The following is a 20,243-nucleotide window of genomic DNA, read 5'->3' as shown; positions in this document are numbered from 1 at the left end:
AAACAAGTCAAATACTTCACTCAGAGAAACTAGATACTGTTAGTGTATCTTTAAGAACCAAATAGAATGTTGAAAAAAGCAGTTTAGCTGACAGTTTTGAAGTGGTTTGAAAAAAAATTCTCATTATGGCATGCTTCTTCATATGAAGTTAGGAAAAGAGTTGTGTGTTTGTGATTTTTGGTCCTTGGTGATTTATGAAATAAATTGATAGCAACTATTTAAAACTGTTAGCTTAAGAGAAGTTGAAGTGATCTTTCATGTGATTACTAAGAACATAAAGGAAAAAGGACTGATATAGCTTATTTCCTGAGACTGATATTGAAAAGCATGAAGACAATTGAAAAAATTATTTAATCACATCTTTAATGAACTGAAGGATGTTATTGTGTTTCAGAAGTAGTCATCTTTTGTTATACTGAGGGGGCCTTCTCACTGGCTGTGGTCTTTCCCATAGCCAAAATATTGCAAATAATATGTATATTTTTATGTTTATCCTAGATTTCATTTATTAATAATTTGTATATGATAGAGAGATTGGACCTATAATTTCATTGATGTAGATAATTTCCAGGTAAGAAAAACCCTTCGTATACATTTAGAAAACTGAGGTGGTTTTTTTGTTTGTTTGTTTTTGTTTTTGTTTTGTTTTGCGGGGCAATGAGGGTTAAGTGACTTGCCTAGGGTCACACAGCTGGTAAGTGTCAAGTGTCTGAGGCTGGATTTGAATTCAGGTCCTCCTGAATCCAGGGCTGGTGCTTTTTATCCACTGTGCCACCTAGCTGCCCCTTGAGAATATAGAGAAAAATAACAGTTACTATTGATAATTATTGAGAATGACTGTCTTGATTACTATTGAAAAAAGTTTTCTCTCCTTCACTAAATAATATTCAGTGGGGGCTCTAGCTAAGTAACTTAAAAGATTACAGTTTTATTAATGAAAAAGAAAATAATTCAGATAGATCTTTCAATGTCCAGAGGTCAGGAGGATAAAACAGAGAAAGGAGGAGTTGGGACAGGTTGAAGGGTGATGTAGAAGTGTCCAGGACCCTCATAAAGCTTTGCTACACATGAGGGACCATCTTCATGTACTTTTCTATTCAAGTTTATGATATTTCTATACTCTAGGAGCTTACGTTATAGTTGGAGTGACCAAAAATAATGAAATGATAAAAGGTATTATATAGTTCAAATATGACAGTAACCAAATATGACAGTCTGCTAAGTTTCCCATCAAGATTTCTGTTTGGTTGAACCTGACATTTTCTGATGGGCACTTTTCCCTCTCTGTATCTCCTAGCTTGCCTGTTCTCTGTTCTCCTTTTTTCATAGTGACTTGGGGACAGAAGAGGAGTGAGGAAGGAAAAGTTTTCAGACACTGTCCAGTTCAGCCCTAAACCAAATATATAATTAAAGTATGAACATGGTAAGGTACTTGATTTGTTTAATGATCATAATTGAGAATGTATTGAGCATTCAGTGGATCACAGAATCCCCAAGTTGCAGGGGACCTCAGAGTCCATCCAGCATAATGTGCATCTGAATAAGAATTCATTACTGTACCGTTCCTCTTAAGTGGTCATTTATCCTTTGTTTGAAGACCTTCCAGTAGAGTGAATCCCTTCCTCTTGAGGAAGCCTGATCCACTTTTGGGTGATTCTCATTCTCAGGATGTTTTTTCTTTACCTCAGGCCTAGGTTTGTCTCTTTGCAACTTCTGCCCATCGTTCTTGTTTCTGTCCATTGGGGCCAAGCAGAAAAAAATCGAATCCTTTTTCCACATGGCAGCTCTTAAAAAACTTGAACACATGTATCATGTTTTAGGTCTTAACCTTTTCCAGGCTAACTATCCCTAGTTCTGTCAGTTGCTCAGTGAGCATTTAAGTGCAGACCAGTCCTTGTATTGCATTGAGATGAGCTTCACCATTCTGGAGGTGCTCATCTGGATACTCTTCTGCTATCAATTTCTTCCCTCAAATGTGCGGCTCAGAACTCAGTGCAGCATTCCAGGTGTGGTCTGACCAAGGCAGATAACAGTGAGGTTCTTGTCTCCCTAGTCCTGGACACTAGGCCTCTCTCAAAGTAGCTAAGATTATATTAGCTTTTTTGGCTGCCAAATCACACTCATATTGAATGTATTTAATAAAACCCCCAAAGCTTTCTCATCAGTAGTAATAATAGCAACAGTAAGATAGCTTGTAATTATATAATGTTTCTGGGATTGTAAAGTGCTTTGCAGATATTTCATTTTATCTTCACAACAGTCAGGTGCTATTATCCCCATTTCGCAGGTGACAGAATGACAAAGGTTAAATGACTTCCAAGGACACACAACTAGTGTCCCAAGTCTGGGTTTGAATTCATATCTTCTTGATTCCAGGTCTAGCATGCTGTCTACTGCACCACCTACCTGCTGTCAAGTCATCTGTACTTGAAAAGTTGAATTTTGGAAACCAAATGTAAGACTTCACATTGATTCCTATTAATGCTTATAGGACAATAATTCACCTCAGTGATCTAGCCTATGAAGATATTCTTGAATTCTGACCCCATCATTGAGTATGTGAGCTGTATCTCCTAGCATTGTGTCTTCCGCAGATTTGATGAGGATGTGTATGACTGGTTAAGATGGCCAAGTGAGAGTAGCAGAGGAGCTCAAATCTCTCTTTTACTCTAGCAGAAAGATCACTAGATTGAAAAATGACCAAAAAATCAAGTGTTTTTTTTGTTTTTTGTTTTTTAAGTAAGCTCCTTTATCCATCACAGAACTGATTAAAAAGATAACCAGGAGCTGTGGAAACTAGGAAAGGGGTCTTGCCAAAGAAGCTGGCAGAATGACTGGGAAAACCCCAGGGGGAGGAAAAGGGAGTATTAGTGCATGGCAGTGCCTTGACTGGGGCAACTAACTTCAGGATGATGGTGGTGAAACTGGAGCTCTCCTGGACTCTTTTTTTTTTTTTTTAAGGCAATGGGGGTTAAGTGACTTGCCCACAGTCACACAGCTAGTAAGTGTCAAGTGTCTGAGGCCAGATTTGAACTCAGGTCTTCCTGAATCCAGGGCTGGTGCTTTAACCACTGCGCCATCTAGCTGCCCCTCTCTCCTGGACTCTTGATTCTGGACACACAAAGTGAAAGCCAGTAGCAAGATCTAGTGAAAGTGAGGTCAAGACCAAACAGGGCCCAAGCAACCCATTCAGGATCATCACAAGGCAAAGATTGAAGCTGGAACTGACAAATCCAAAATCAGTAGCTGAGGCTAAAGACAGGAGAAAAGAGAAGCCATTGAAATATTTGGAGAAATATGAGTCGAGTCACCCAAGAGGAAAACTCCAAAGAGGAAAGTAACTTCTCAACAACTGTAGGCAAGAGCGTCAGAAAAAAAGGCATCACCACAAGAAATACAGGAATTCTTGGAAGAAATGAAGTAAGATGTAAAAAATGAAGTAAAAGCTTTGAAGGAAAAATTGGAACTTCAGTCAGTAACTTAGAATGGAAAGTGAAAGTATTATCTAAGTAGGGAACTTCCTGAAAATCAAAATGAACTAAACTATTAAATTAATTCCATGAGGTGAAAGAATAATTGTTTTAATTGAAAAAAAAAACACCTAGAAAATATAAAGTATGTACCATCAAAACCAACTCGACTTGGAAAATAAATCAGGGAGAGAGAATTTCAGAATAATAATACTCCCTAAAAACAATGACTAGAAGAAAAATCTGGACACATTATTCTGAGAAATCTCAAATGAAAACTGTCCTGATTTATTAAAACCAGAGGGCAAAATGAAAATGAAAAAAAAATGTGCCTCCTAAAAGAAACCCAAAGTGAAAATTTGTAGGAATGTTATAGCTAAAATCCAGAGCTTCCAGGTCAAATAAAAAATTGTGTAAAGGCTCAGAAAGAAAGTACCAAGGAATCATAGTCAGGATCACATAAGATCTGACAGCTGCTACTTATACAAAGGAGAGAAAATATTGGAATACAGTATTCCAGAAAGAAAAAGCTTACAGTCAAGAAACAATTTTCCCTGAAAGACTGCATTTTGGTTCCCCGTTGGGGGGGAGGAGGGAGGGAAATGTATCTTTTTTTTTTTTTTTTTGGCAAGGCAATGAGGGGTTAAGTGACTTGCCCAGGGTCACACAGCTAGTAAGTGTCAAGTGTCTGAGGCCGGATTTGAACTCAGGTACTACTAAATCCAGGGCTGGTGCTTTATCCACTGCGCCACCTAGCTGCCCCCAGAAATGTATCTTTAATGGAATTAAGGACTTTTAAGCATTTCTTAGGAAAAGGCCTGTGCAAAGTACAAACTTAAATGTTTAATGACTGACTCATTGAATTAAAGTACCTACAGTATGTCTTAGGTCTCATGTTAAGAGCTGGGAATACAAAGACAAAAGACAGCCCCTGCCGTGGAAGAAGGAAGAGAAGAAAGAGCTCACAGTCTAATATGTGAGAGGAGACATTCAAACAACCATGTACAAGCTATTATATACAGGATAAATTGCAAAGAATCAGTAGAAGGAAGGCACCAGAAATAAGGATTGGGTGAGGCTTCCTGTAGAAGGGGACATTATATCTGAAACTTGAAGGAAAGCAGGGAAGCTGAAGACACAGATGAGGGAGAATATCCCCATAGCAGTGAAAACGCCTGGAGTTGGAAGATGGGGTATCTTGTTCAAGGAACATGAAAGAGGCCAGTGTAACTACATAGAAGACTGTGGAGGTATAAGGTGTCAGAAGACTGAGGAAGAAAGGATCCAAGCTACAAAGGACTTTGCATGCCAAACAGAAGATTTTATATTTGATCTTGGAATTAATAGGGAGCCATTGGAGTTCATTGATAAAGAGTTTGACAAGTGCTTTAGGGAAGATCCCTTTGATGGCTGAGTGGAGGATGGGTTGAAGCAAGGGAAGAAGTGTTAGGCAGACCAACCAGCAGGCTTTGGCAATTGTCCTGATGTGAGAAGATGAGGGCCTGAAACAGGGTAGTGATAATATCAGAGGAGGGAAGGGGGTCATATTTGAGAGATGTTGCAAAGGTAAATTTGACTGTCCTTGGCAACAGATTGGACATGGGGTGTGAGAGTGAGAAGTCAAGAATGACACCTAGGTTTCAAGCCTGGTTTATTGGGAAAAGATAAGTTCATTTTTGGACATGTTGAGTCCAAAGGGACAAATAGTTTTAAATATCTAATAGGATGCTGGAGATGTAAAACTGGGAGAGATTAGGATTGGATAAAAAGATTTGAGAATCATCAGCATAGAGATGACTTTTTTCCCCAGAAGCATTATTTTGTCTCCCCATTTCTCTCCCTCCCTACCCCATATGAGGTGCTACAGCTAGGTGTGAGATAACCATGACAGCTGCTGCATGGTGACTTGCCTGTTGGGGCAAAAAGCATAGTAGGTCTTGTGAGACATGTAGTTACATCTTTTTAAAAATGGGGTTACAGAAGAAATGTAGTTATGGTCAAAGTTTCTCCTAAAGAGTACTGAACTGAAAGTTAATAGTGTGTTTGGATCTCCATCTAACTGGAAGTATGACCTTGAACAAATTAACCTCTCTGGATCTCATTTGAAGGTATTCAAATAGATGTTCTCTAGAACTGTGTGATTCAAAGTTATATGCACATGTAAGAGTGTTTAAAAAAGTGCTCCTACACAAACTTTTTTGATGCTCCTCCCTGAGAAACAGCTTTCAGATTCTTATGTACTTTACCCACACTGATTCTCTCTGTATTTGGCTCATTTCTTACCTCTTAATAAGTACAGGGTGTTTCAAAAGTCTTACAAAGTTTTGATTGCCTAAAAATTCTAATGTTTGAAACTCTCTGCTCTCTCTTTTTGACTACCACCTCCTTGTTTGTTGTTTCTCCTACTCTCCTACTCCTCTTAAACCTACTCTACCAGATTAGAACCTCTAGTTATTTAACCATTTCTTCTTCCATTAGTTCCTCCTTTTTCAACCTTCTACACAGCATGTACTTTGTCACTTTAGTTTCACCCTTACCACCACCTGATTCTTTTTAAAAATTATTACTATTATTTTGTTTATTTAGAATTTTATTTTTCCACATTATATGGGGTTTTTTTTGTTTTTGTTTTTTGTTTTTTAGTGAGGCAATTGGGGTTAAGTGACTTGCCCAGGGTCACACAGCTAGTAAGTAAGTGTCTGAGGCCGGATTTGAACTCAGGTACTCCTGACTCCAGGGCCGGTGCTCCATCCACTGCGCCATCTAGCTGCCCCCACATTATATGTAAAAACACATTTTGACATCAATTTTTAAAAACGTGTTCCAGCTTTTCTTCCTCTCTCACTCTCCTTCCCTCCCTTCCCCCCCAACTCAAGCAATTCAATATAAGTTATACATGAGTATACATGGAAAACATCTCCATATCAGCCAGGTTCTGAAAGAAAACAGACAAAAACAAAACTTCAGATTAAGGAACTAGCAAAAAAAATTATGCTTCAATCTGTTTTCAGATACCATCAGTTCTTTCTCTGTAGATGGATTGCAATTTTCATAAGTCCTTCAGAGTTATCTTGGATCATTGCATTGCTGAAAATAACCAAGTACTTCATAGCAGATCTCTCACCGTTGCTGAACACACAATGTTGTTGATACTGTGTACAATGTTCTCCTGGTTCTGCTCATCTCACTCAGCATCAGTTCATGTAAGTCCTTCCAGGTTTGTCTGAAATCCGCCTGCTCATCATTTCTTACAGCACAATAGAATTCCATTACATTCATATACCACAACTTGTTCAGCCATTCCCCAATTGATGGGCATCCCCTCAATTTCCAATTCCTTGCCACCACAAAAAGAGCAGCTATAAATATTTTTGTACATGTGGGAAAACTTTTTTATGGTCTCTTTGGGGAAAAGACCTAATAGTGGTATTGCTGGGTCAAAGGGTATGCACAGCTTTATAGCCCTTTGGGCATAGTTCCAAATTGCTCTCGAGAATGGTTAGATCAGTTCACCACTCCACCAACAATGCATTAGTGATCCAATTTTTGCACAGCTTCTCCAACATTTATTATTTTCCTTTTTTGTCTTATTAGCCTTGCACATATGTTTTAATCCTCACCTCAGTCCTGTGAGGTAGATATTGCATGTGTAGACATATCCTTATGTTACAGATGAGGAAACAGACTGAGAGAAGGCAAGTGATTGCAACAGGATTAAAATACAGGGATTTCCACACCCAATGCTTTTTCTATTATACCATGTCATGAATTTCTGTATTCACCCTTGTCTGCAGTTTGAGATATCTTTGTCTAAGTCTGTTCTCTGATCCCTCCAGTTTGAGATGCAGAGTTTTACTTCCTTTCCTCTTAAGCTAACTCCACCAACTGTGCCCCTGATCCTACCCTTTTAACTGTTCCAGGGATTTTGCTCTTTAATTTTAGCATTATCACTCATGCACTGGTTCCTTGCCTTCAGACTTTCTGACAAATCATCACCAAACCCTGTTGGTCCTTCAACTATTGACCTGTTTTTCTATTCTTTTCTCCACTGAACTTTTCAAAGAACAAATCTATCTCTTCATTCAACTTCTATATGTTCAAGGAAATGTAAACATAAATATATATGGTCAACCATAAGCAAAATTGTGAGGTTTTATTTCCAACAGAAGCTTTAAAATAAGATATTTTGTAATCATTTTGGTGAAGGAATATGTACTGTCAGATTATGAATCAATTCTAGGAAAACCTGGAAAGGTTGTATATGGATAGATTGGGGGCAGGAGGGGGGGGGTGCTGAGCAATGAGGGTTAATAACTTGCCTAGGGCCACCCAGCTAGTAAGTGTCAAGTGTCTGAGGTCGTATTGGAACTCAGGTCCTCCTGAATCCAGGGCCGGTGCTTTATCTACTGCACCACCTAGCTTCCCCCTGTATATAGATCGATTTAGCTAATACTTATAATAGTATGGTCTTGGATCAGTTAAGAACTAATGGGGGCAGCTAGGTAGCCCAGTGGATAAAGCACCGGCCCTGGATTCAGGAGGACCTGAGTTCCAATACGACCTCAGACACTTGACACTTACTAGCTGGGTGACCCTGAGCAAGTCACTTAACCCTCATTGCCACGCAAACAAAATAAAACAACAACAAAAAAGAACTAATAAAAGGGACTTAGAAATCACTGTAATGTAGATTGTACCCAGAAGACTTTTGTTCAGGGTGCTACCACAGCCTAAATGTCCAATAAAATGCAGGGAATAATCAAAGGTATTTAGAACTAATAAAAAATTTCTATTCTTATACCAAACCATACTGTTTCCACACTTGTAAATCTGTTTTTCATGTAGTTGTAGCACTATAAGAGAGATATTGTAATGTTTCTGCCCCAGAAAAGTAAAAGATGCTTTTTGTTTTCTCTTTTGTAGTATGCTGGTATTCTGAGTAGTGTCTACTTGTAGACAGTCTGTGCTAAAAGTTGAACAAATATAGTAGTAAGGTTTATTCAGGAGTAGACAACTGGAAGGAATATTGAGGCACCACTTCATATCATTCCTTTTTATGCTAAATAATCTAATTTTTTTCTTTACCTTACAAAATAAAATTCTTGAGGGTAGGAATCTGTCTTGATACAGTTTTTGGTATGTGTTTCAGGGAATTTGTGTTCTCAGCGGTATGGGTATTCTTTCTACTGGTGCTGTATGTAATCTATCTGGGCTTTCTTATTTTGTGCAGTTCTTTGTACCATATCTTTCTGGAAATTTTTCCTAGAAGTTTTACCTCAAGCACATTAGAAGCCTTATTTTGGTTTTTGTAATGCTTTGGTACTGCATTAAAACTTGGACAATATACCTGCTGTTCTTCACTTTTCCTATGTGACTGTTCCATCCTATTTTTCATTTTTACATGGTTTTGGTTCTTAATACCACTTCGTGCTTTCAGGTGATCATTGACAATACATTGCAATATTCTTATATCCTTTTTAATGTCTTTTTATTGCCATCGACAATATGATTTTGATTCTTATGTTGTGACTTTCCTTGGTTCATAGCTATATGACATCTCTGGGAGAATATTAGAATTTTGGGCGGAGTAGGCAACTTGACATCATTGAACATATTTTTACCATTTCCCAAATGTGATCCATCTTGATCTTTTCAATTCTGGGCCCAGCTAATTGTCAGTAGTGCCTGTCCATGTTATATGTATAGGTAGACTGACTTAAAGTGGACTGACTTTCCAACTGTGTCATTATCTTCGCAGTATATATACATATATATAAATAATTGTTTTGTTTGTTTTTGTGGGGCAAAGAGGATTAAGGGACTTGCCCAGGTTCACACAGCTAGTAAGTGTCAAATGTCTGAGGCTGGATTTGAACTCAGGTACTACTGAATCCAGGGCCAGTGCTTTATCCACTGTGCCACCTAGCTGCCCCTGCACCATTTTTTTTTTTTTATCAATTCATAGAATCTTAGATTTGGATGGGATTTCAAAATTGATACCATTTCTTTTTACACAAAGAAATCATTATATGATACAGGAATCCTTTTTTCAATATCCCCACCAAGTAGTCTTCATCCCTTTATTGTTTCTTTTTAGATGTTAGGTCATTGTCTTTTGACTGATTAAAGATTTCATTTAGCAGATCCTACAGGATTGTGTAGAGGCAATGTGGCATAGAGGATAGAGAGCTGGCCCCCACAGTCAGGAAGAATTGGGTTCAAGTCCTTCCTCTGATCTATCCTGGCTCTGTGGATCTAGGCAAGTCCTTTAGCCTCTTTTCCAACTGCCTTCAAGAATAGGTTGTGCAGAAGGTGCTAACCTTCATTGGTAAAGGTAGTTTCTTATCTGAGAGTTCTCTATCCCACTGGAATCATACATCTGGTCCATATCCCTACCATCTTCCAGTTCTTGATGTACTTAGTACAAGTGCCTTCTGCAAATTAGCATCAGTAGAACTTTTGTTATTTAGACTTCATGCAACATATCCTCTATGACACTGATGTGCAACTGTAAGAGTATACTTTTTTTAATGCTTCAGATTTTGTTGGTATTCAGGGATGCACTGAACAAAGTTGTCTTTGTTTTTATATCTTTCATGATGACTTGCATGAGCTTAATCTACTTGAGACCTCTTGGATTAACTCTGAAAAATCAAGATGCTTTGGGGTGGGGCACAACTGACATGATAAATACTGTAGGATCTAATATATTCCATATTTTTTTGGTCAGGTATATGACTTTGAAGATGTAGTCTGTTGTAGAAAATTGCATGGGGAAGCCTCTCTTTTACATCAAGTATACATGTATACATAGATCATTATCTTAAAAAAATTGAGAGATGAAAAAGGTATATGGGTTAGTAGTTAACTGAAGCCTACCTTTTTTATAATAGTATTGCCTATGATATTTTTCATTAGTTTGAAATCTTGCTTTCTTTGAGATACTTTGAAAGTTGATCCTAGAGTACTTTTTTTTTTTTTTTTTTTTTTTTTTTTTTTGTGGCAATTGGGGTTAAGTGACTTGCCCAGGGTCACACAGCTAGTAAGTGTGTGTTAAGTGTCTGAGGCCGGATTTGAACTCAGGTACTCCTGAATCCAGGGCCGGTGCTCTATCCACTGCGCCACCTAGCTGCCCCGATCCTAGAGTACTTTTAAAAAGTCTGTGCTGGTTTTCAGCATGGGTTTCTTTTGTATACATTTAATAAAGTCTGTGTTTACTTCCCAACTTTATCTTAAGTAATATTCCTAATTCCTCACATCATATATTGTTAACTGAGGTGGTAGAGTCCAAATGTAGTCTGCTATTGTTGCTGATGATTTTAGATTGTTATAGAAATACTGGCATATTTGTTCAACTTCATATTTATTTGTTGTTCTTTTTTATTTATAGAATTTTTCTTTTTAAATTCAGTTTTGTTTATTTTCAGTTCCAAATTCTATGACCTCCCTCACCCATTGAGAAGGCAAGAAAAACAAAGCCCATTACAATATGTATATTCATGCAAAATAAATTCCTGCATTTGAGAAGAAAATATGCTTCAGTCTGTACTCTAGTTCTATCAGGTCTCTATCTGGAGATAATGTATTTCATCATGAATCCTTCAGAATTGTAGCTAGTCATTGTATTGATCAGTGTTCTTAAGTCTTTTAAAGATGTTGGTCTTTACAATATTGCTGTTAATTGTTCTCCCAGTTTTGCTCATTTCACACAAATCTTCCCAGGTTTTTCTGAAACCAGTTCCCTTATCGTTTCTTTCTTTCTTTCTTTTGGTGAGGCAGTTGGGGTTAAGTTACTTGCCCAGGGTCACACAGCTAGTGTCAAGTGTCTAAAGTCGGATTTGAACTCAGGTCCTCCTGAATCCAGGGCTGGTGCTCTCTCCACTGCGCCACCTAGCTGCCCCTCCCTTGTCATTTCTTATAGCACAAGAGTATTCCATCCTAATCATATACTATAACTTGTTCAGTCATTGTCCAATTAGTGGATATCCCTTCAGTTTCTAATTCTTTGCCGCTACAAAAAGGACTGCTATCAGTATTTTTGTATGTATTTATATATATATATATATTTTGTACATATTTCTGTATATATTTTCCTCTTTATTTGATTTCTTTGGGGTATAGACCCAGTAGACAAGTTGCTGGGTCAAAGAATATGTATAGTTTAATAACTTATTGGACATAGTTCCAAATTAGTTTCCAGAATGGTTCTACATCTAGTGTATTAGTGTACATATTTTACCATAACCCCTCCAGGTTCTGTCATTTTCTTTTTTGTCATTTGAGCCTATCTAATGGGTATGAGGTGGTACCTCAGAATTGTTTTAATATGTATTTCTCTTTTTAGAGCATTTTTTTCCATAAGGCTATTGATAGCTTGGCTTTCTTCCTCTGAAAACTGCCTATTCGTATCCTTTGATAATTTATCAACTGAGGAATGGCACTTATAAGTTTGACTCAGTTCCCTATACGTATAAAAATTGAGACCTTTATCAGAGAACCTGGTTGCAAAGATTGTTTCCCAGTTTCTGGCTTTTCTTTTAATTTTAGTTGCATTGATTTTGTTAGTGCAAAAACTTTTAAATTAAACTATTAAATTGAATTGAATTTAAATTTAAATTCGACTTTTAAAATTTTATGTAACCAAAATTATCCATTTTACCTTTGTTGAACATCTCCATCTCATTTGGTTATGAATTCTTTATCCATGGATCTGACATATATCTTTTATGCTCCACTAATTTTGCTTATGTTGCTACCCTCTTTGTCTAAATCATGTACCTATTTTGAGCTTATTTTGGTACATGGTGTGAGCTGTTGTTTTATACCTAGTTTCTAGGTTACCATGCTCTTTTGCTTCTGTATATTGTATGCCTAATCTGCTCCACTGTTCAACCTCTCTGTTTCTTACCCAGTCCTAAATTGTTTTGACTATTATGGTTTGCTTTGTAGTAGCGTTTGAGATCTAGTAGGGCCTCTCCTTACCATTTTTTTCATTGATTTCCTTGATATCCAGATGAATTTTGTTATTTATTCTAGCTCTGTAAAGTATCTTTTTTTGTAAGTTGATTGGTATGGCACTGAATAATTACACTGAATTAATTTAGGTAGTATTGTCATCTTTATTATACTGGCTTTACCTATCCATGAGCAATTAATATTTCTCCAGATGTCTTTATGTGAAGAATGTTTTGTAATTGTTTTCATATAGTTTATGTGTGTCTTAGTTGGTACTAGCCTCCCAAGTATTTTATACATTCTATAGTTGTTTTAAATAGATTTTCTTTCTAGATTTAACTATTTTGTTAGTAATATACAGAAATACTGATGATTTGTGTGAGTTTATTTTATATCCTGCAGCTTTATTTAAGCTGTTAATTGTTTTGATTTCTTTTTTAGTTGACTCTAAGGTTGTCCAAGTAAACCATGATATCATTTGCAAAAAATGGTGATTTTGTTTCCTCTTTGTCTCTGCTTATTCCTTCAATTTTCTTTTCTTATTGCTACAGCTAGTTATGATTTTTTTTTTTTTTTAGTGAGGCCATTGGGGTTAAGTGACTTGCCCAGAGTCACACAGCTAGTAAGTGTTAAGTGTCTGAGGCTGGACTTGAACTCAGGTACTCCTGACTCCAGGGCCGGTGCTCTATCCACTGCGCCACCTAGCTGCCCCTAGTTATGATTTTAAATAGGAGTGGTGGTAATGGGCATCCTTGCTTTACCCCTGATTATAATGCTTGCTTTTAGTTTAAAATAGATGCTACTTATCATTTTAAGGAAAGCTCTGCTTATTCCTGTTCCATCTATTTTTTTTAAACAGACATAGATGTTATAGTTTGTCAAAAGATCTTTCTGCATCTATTGAAATAACCGTGTGATTTTTGTTGGTTTTGTTAATATGCTCAATTGTGCTTATAGTTTTTCTAATATTGAATCAGCCCTTCCTTCCTGGTGTAAATCCAGCCTGGTAATAGTGTGTGATCTTTGTAATATACTGATGTAATTTCCTTGCTATTGTTTTATTTTAAATCTTTGCATCTATAATTATTAGGGAAGTTGGTCTGTAGTTTTCTCTCTATATTGACTCTCCTTGGTTTAGCATATTTATGTCATAAAAGAAATCTTGTAGGATCCTTTCTTTGCCTGTTTTTTTTCAGTTTGTAGTATTGATATTCATTGTTCTTTCAATATTTTTTAGAATTTACTTGTAAATCTTTCTGGTTCTAGGGTTTTTTCTGTAGGAATACAATATGCTTTTCAGGGATATACATATAGATAATGAGGTTGATGCATGCATTGCCAGAACTAGCTCACTATTTGAGAGGCCCTGAAAGAAAGTATGGTAGAAAAGAGGTATTAAGGCTACATACCAAAATGAAGGTCTATAGAACTATTATGCTGACCTCATTGTTGTATGCCTGTGAAATCTGGACATTCTTTTTAGAGCCATGCCAGAAAATTGAACCGCTTCCATTTAAATTGTTTTGTGAAGACTCTGAAGATGACTTGGCAAGATAAAGGACCAGACACTGAGGTCCTTTCTTGAGTTAAACTGCCAAACATTCAAACTCTACTGATAAGAGCACAGCTTTGATGGCTGACCATGTTGTTCGAATGCCAAATATATACTTGCCTAAAAGGCTGTTTTACAGAGAACTCACACAAGGCAGCTGCTCACATGATGGTCAGAAGAAGGAATACAAGGACACTCCCAAGGTTTTCTGAAGAGCTTTGGTATAGATTTTAAGACATGGGAGACACTAACATAGGATTGTCCAGCATGGTGCCCACATCAAAGAAGGTGCTTTGTGTGCTCTATGAGCAAAGAATTATGGTAGCTCAACAGAAATGTGAGATTCAGAAATTTAGAGACATCTCCTTCCCAAATGGTAATCTGTGGTAAAGCCTGAGCCCATGTTGGTTTGATCAGCCACAGTCAGATACACTGTGCATTGACCTTCACATTGTAATGTCATTTTGGACCTCTTTGAGCATGAAGGACAAATAACAACAATGGAGTGTTCAATTTCTTTTTTCCAAGATAAGGGTTACTTAAATATTCTAATTACTGTTCTGTTAATCTGGGTAACTTTTTTTTTGAATATTCATCCATTTAATTTAGATTGTCAGTTTTATTGGCATATAATTGGGTAAAATAGCTCCTGACAATTGTTTTTATTTCTTCATTTGTTGTGAATTTACCTTTTTAATTTTCATTTGTATTTTCTTTTAAAAAAATTAAATTAGCAAATGACTTTTCTATTGTGTTGTCCTCCTCCCCCACAAAAAAACCCCAAACCAAAAAACCCAACAACCTGAAGCTCCAGTTTTTTTTTTTTAATTAAATCAGTTTATTAAAACTTTCATTTTTGGAGGCAGCTAGGTGGCACAGTGGATACAGTATTGCCTCAGGCACTTAACACTTACTAGCTGTGTGACCCTGGGCAAGTCACTTAACCCCAATTGCCTTACCAAAAAAACCCCCCACCAACTTTCATTTTTGTTCATCTTTCTTTTGATATTCAGAATTTTTCTTTTAGTGTTTAATTGGGGGGGGGCTTAAATTTGTTGGTTTCTAGTAATTTGTTGGTTTTCTAGTTATTTAGTTGCTAGCCACACTTGTTAATTGACTGTCTTTAATTAATGAAAGAGTTTAGAGATACAAAATTTCCCCTAAATACAGCTTTGGCTGCATCCCACAGATTTTATATGTTGTCTTATTGTCATTCTCTAATGAAATTATTGATTTTTTTTTTGGCCTACTCATTCTTTAACATTAAGTTAAATACTTTCCATTTAATCCGTGTTTTAATGGCACTTAAGTGAACATTTTCCTTTTTGTTTCCCCTTTTCCCTGTTGCGTACACCATTTGTAAGACCTACTTCCTAAAGGGGACTGCCCCCTTTAGTTTTGCCAATGCATCACTCATTTTTTCTTTTTCTCCTTCACATTGTTGCCCATCATAAGCCCCATAGTTAACAACCCTTTGTAAAATATTTGTAATATTAATTTGATCCACATTTCCTCAGGAAATATCGTTTCTCAGTGAATCAGAAGGGGGATTGTGAGAAAATAATGATTAATAATGGATTTGGGGGGGGGGCCAGATCAGTTTTAGCCCTTTCTCCCTCCCACTTCAGAAAGTTCAGTTCTTGAGAAAGTTTTAATCTTTCAGGGTTAGCCCAAGGGAACAGAAGGAATGGAGATAGACTCTTTTGTTTAGCTCTGTGAACTGATGGGATTATACCACACTTTATCTGGACTTTGCCTTTGGGGGGGGGGAGAGGGTCTCTCTCATTAGGCCCTGATGTCATCATAGAGATCATTTTAATTTGTACCACCCTCAAGTCATGTCAAACAATGGAATTGAATGATGCTATCCAATTAGCTTTGATCAATGTATGGTGACCCACCTCTCTTGAAGAGGATAAAAGCAAGACTACTCCATGGACGCCATTCTTCTTGGCCTTCTTGGTTTCCTGGACCCACTGTAGCTTGGTGCATGCTCTTAGGAACAGGGTAGGTTGGTAGGCCATGTTGTTTCTCTCTGAGAGACAACATGGTGCTGGGGCTTTTCTGCCTGTGTTAACTTCCACGGGGTCAATTCTTTACTGATACTTCATATATAATAATAATAATAAATACTGCCAAAATGGGTGCAATAGCCATTATTTTATAAATAGCCATCAATATATAAGTAACAATAATTTTAGGAAGTACAGTGTAGCCCCAATAATTAAAAAAAAAAGAAACAATTCCCCACTTTTTGTGTCATTCAGAAATCTTTTGTTTTACTGTAACTTGTGAACAGAAGGTTCAGAGAAATCAAACACTTTTAAAAATCTGGTTGCTGAAGATAAACTACGATACTAATTTAGGTCAACTTATGTTTTATTCACATTACTTTCTAGTCTTCTTACAACTTTTTTTTTTCTTTTTCATGGCAATGAGAGTTAAGTGACTTGCCCAGGGTCACACAGCTAGTTGAGTGTCAAGTGTCTGAGGCTAAATTTGAACTCAGGTCTTCCTGAATCCAGGATCAGTGCTTTATTCACTGTGCCACCTAGCTGCCCCACCCCTCCCCATCTTCTTACTTTCTTTTCAAAAATTGTACTTTTGACATTATTTGATCTTAAGTTTTTGAAAACTTGAGTTATTGTGTTTGCTTATGAGCCTTATATATGCAGCCTAATCCATTCTCTTTCTCTTTTTCAAATGATTTTCTCTTGGGGAGCCTCATCCTCAATATTAATGAAGGGAGGCTGGTGTGGTGCTGCTGAGGGGGGTTCAGTATCTAGCATCATTGGGTTCAGCTCCCACTTGCTTTGTCCTTTTCCCCACCACCTCTCTGTCTTGATGTGAGATCACCCTGCCTTCATTTTTTGTATTTATTCTTTTGATTATTTGATTATTTTTCTGGAGGTTCTAGAAACTGTTCCTTTGGTATTTCTGTGGATCTTGAAGAATTTATTAGAAAACTTTATTATTCTTTAGAGGTTTTCAACCCATTGTCTTTGACTCTGAAGTACTTATTCAGTTTTTTGGCTTCTTTTGTAGATTGTTAATTTTTCATGAACCTCTGTTGATCCAACCACTCTCTTATGCAGTTGGATGAGTCCTAAGAAATAGTATTCCTGTTGAGAAAAATATCCTCTCGATATTTCTAGTTCCCCATTGTGAAGGTCATTGCAGTACTCCTTGTTGCCACTCTACCCCCTCCTTTATTCCTTCTCACCCTGGCAGAATATACTGTGGTGCCCCAGAACATTCCTCTTTCATAGAAAGCTCCTTCTTTAACTGGGATCTTAACCCTATTCTCTGAACTCCTTCGAATCTCTTAAGACAGGGAAATAGAGGAAAAAAAAAACATAGATTTTTCCTTGAGTCATCGCCAGATGGTGGTACTTAACCAGTTATTCCATGGTATTCTCTTCTACTATCCCTGTCTGAGAAGTTTTCTCTGTATTAACCAATTCCCTTAAATACTGATTTGTTAATGAAAGAGGATGGCTTTTTGTCCTTAGAAATATCAATTCAGTTCTTCCTTCTTTTGATTGTTTGTTTTTTTAGTGAGGCAATTGGGGTTAAGTGACTTGCCCAGGGTCACACAGCTAGTAAGTGTTAAGTGCCTGAGGCAGGATTTGAACTCAGGTACTCCTGACTCCAGGGTCAGTGCTCTATCCACTGTGTCACCTAGCTGCCCCCAGTTTTTTTTTTTTTTTTCTTACTCTTTAGTTCTTACCCCATATAATCTTGGTGTATGAATGTATGTATATATATATATATATATATATATATGTATGTATGTATATATGTGTGTGTGTGTGTGTGTGTATATATATATATATGTATATATATATTTGGGGGGGGGGCGAGGCAGTGAGGGTTAAGTGACTTGCCCAGGGTCATACAGCTAGTAAGTGTCAAGTGTCTGAGGTCGGATTTGAACTCAGGTCCTCCTGACTCCAGGGCTGATGCTTTATCCACTGCGCTACCTAGCTGCCCTGATATGATAATTTTTAAAAAGAAAAAAAAGCCTGCAAACAATATCCTTGTCCAACTCGATGATCATGAGCACGTTGTTTTCACTCTGTAGTCTCCCTTTTGCTGAAACTCATCTTTAATCATTAATGACTAAATTCAGTTTTGCTGAATATGTTACCTTAGAGTACAGCTTGGTATCTCCCTTGTATTTCAAATTATCATATTGAAATATTCCCTAGGTTTCTAATAAGCAAGAAATAGTCTTTTGGTATTCTGATTGATTTTCTGTGGCATGAAGTTTTTCTCTTGCCTGCCTGCATTATTTGTTGTTCACTGTATTTCTGAAGTTTGATGTTTCTTGGTGAGATAAACTTGAGGTATCTTTCTGGTTTTTGATCCCCTTCATCTTTACTTCACCCCCTTCCAGTAATTGTAGGCATGTGGGGGGGGGTTGTCTTTTTTTAGTGAGGCAATTGGGGTTAAGTGATTTGTCCAGGGTCACACAGCTAGTAGGTGTTAAGTGTCTGAGGCTGGATTTGAACTCAGGTACTCCTGACTCCAGGGTCGGTGCTCTATCTGCATGTGGTTTTTTTTTTTTTTTAATCTTAATGATTTTTTTGAAATACAGTATTCAAGGTTTTGTTGTCATTTTTGAGTTTTTCTGGGAAACATAAATCTTTGAATATCCCCTCACAGCCTATCTCAAGTGCTTTGAGTCTCTTCCTTTAGTTCTTCCTCTTACCAAAATGATTTTCCTAAAGCACAAGTCTTGACTTGCATCACCCCTCTACTCATTAATCACCAGTGGCTCCCTACAAGTCCAATATTTCTGGGCCTCTCCCTCTTCTCTATATATATATTCTTCCATATTTCTTCTGTCCTGACCCCAGGGATTTGTCAAGTTCATAGACTTCAACTCACTAAGGAATGTGTATAGTAAAGTTAGGGGAGAGTCCAGGGCCCATTAAAGACACTTAGTGGAGACTAATATCTTAGGGTACAGGACCAGCACAGTGAGAGTGTTGATGAGGGGGGATATTGTTTTTGTTTGTGTTTTGGTGTTTATTTCCTATAAAATTACTTAGTGGTAACTTGTTTTCTTCTCTTTTTCCTCCACCTGTTTTTTATTACATCATTTCATGCCATTCTTGGATGCTTAGAGAAAGTACAGGGAAGCTTCTAGGGTCATTGTCTCACTTAACCATTTTGTTAAAATTCTTTTCTTTCAAAGTCATTATTAAAGCCATATGATTAATCATTCTGCATAAGCTTCCCTCAGAAAGGCCTGTTTTTCTTAATGAATGATTCTACTCTACTGCACTAAAATCAGTTGATTTTTATTTGATATTGTCATTGCGGATTATCCATAGAAAAATATTCTTCATTTGTGGTAATACAAAACTTATCAAATGTTAGGTTTCCATGAGGTGTAGCAATTTCTTGTGTTGTCTAATATTTTTCAGGTAAGCTAGTCAGAAGAAGACAATTGTTCCTCCTGCTCATGTGTATCTGTGTTGTACTTTAGTTATTTCAGTGGACCCAGGATCTCATCAGTGTGGGTACTTGTCATTAGTACTGATTCCACTTATCCACACCTTCTCATCATGTGTGACATTTGTTTTGTTCTCCCATAAATTATCTCCAGGGATTTCTTACACCATGCTAGCCATTTTCTAGATAGCTTGACCTTATGTGAAGTCAGATCAGGTCAACAAGCATTTATTAAGCACCTACTCCATGTCAGGCATTGTGTTAAGCCATGGCAATCCAAAGAAAGTCACACACATCAAAACAACAACAGCTAGGTGGCACAATGGATAAAGCACCAGCCCTCGATTCAGGAAGACCTGAGTTCAAATCCAGCCTCAGACACTTGATGCTTACTAGCTGTGTGACCCAGGGCAAATCACTTAACCCTCATTGCCCCGCAAAACAAAAAAAATAAAACAAAACACCAAAAAACCTAGTTCTTGAGCTCCTTGAGAACAACAGTCTTAATGGGGGAGATAACATGTAAGCAACTATGTACAAACAAGATACAGAGAGAATAAAGAAGAAATAATCTTAGATAGGAAGGCAGTATTAAGGAAGACTGGAAAAGACATGTTGCCTAAGGTGGGATTTTAGGTGGGTCCTGAAGGAGGTCAGGAGACAGATGAGGGAGAGAATTCTAGGCTTGAGGTGACTGCCAGTGATAATAACCAGTCAGGAGAGGAGATGGTCAGTGTCACTGGTATATCACATGGAGGGCGGGGGGAGTATGCAGACTAGAAATATAGAAAGGGATCAGATAA

The 20,243-nt window shown here is 37.3% G+C and overlaps 1 protein-coding gene across 3 annotated transcripts in view; it reads left to right on the top strand.

The window, feature by feature from the left end:
• Positions 1-20,243, top strand: part of ZNF518A (zinc finger protein 518A) — a 45,895-nt gene that overhangs the window by 13,261 nt on the left and 12,391 nt on the right. The window contains exon 3 of one of the 3 annotated variants that reach the window (XM_043984859.1): positions 1,330-1,423. The exons of 1 other annotated variant lie outside the window; for it this stretch is intronic. The gene's annotated coding sequence lies outside the window, so the exon portion shown is untranslated. Of the gene's footprint in view, positions 1-1,329; positions 1,424-6,626; positions 6,674-20,243 lie in introns of those variants that run through there. One more of the 3 variants, XM_043984861.1, reaches the window with a different exon arrangement.

Source organism: Dromiciops gliroides, chromosome 2 (genome assembly GCF_019393635.1).
Source record: "Dromiciops gliroides isolate mDroGli1 chromosome 2, mDroGli1.pri, whole genome shotgun sequence".
NCBI lineage: Eukaryota > Metazoa > Chordata > Mammalia > Microbiotheria > Microbiotheriidae > Dromiciops > Dromiciops gliroides.
The sequence above is the reverse complement of the archived record's forward strand: the minus strand, read 5'-3'. Positions and strand labels throughout refer to the sequence as shown.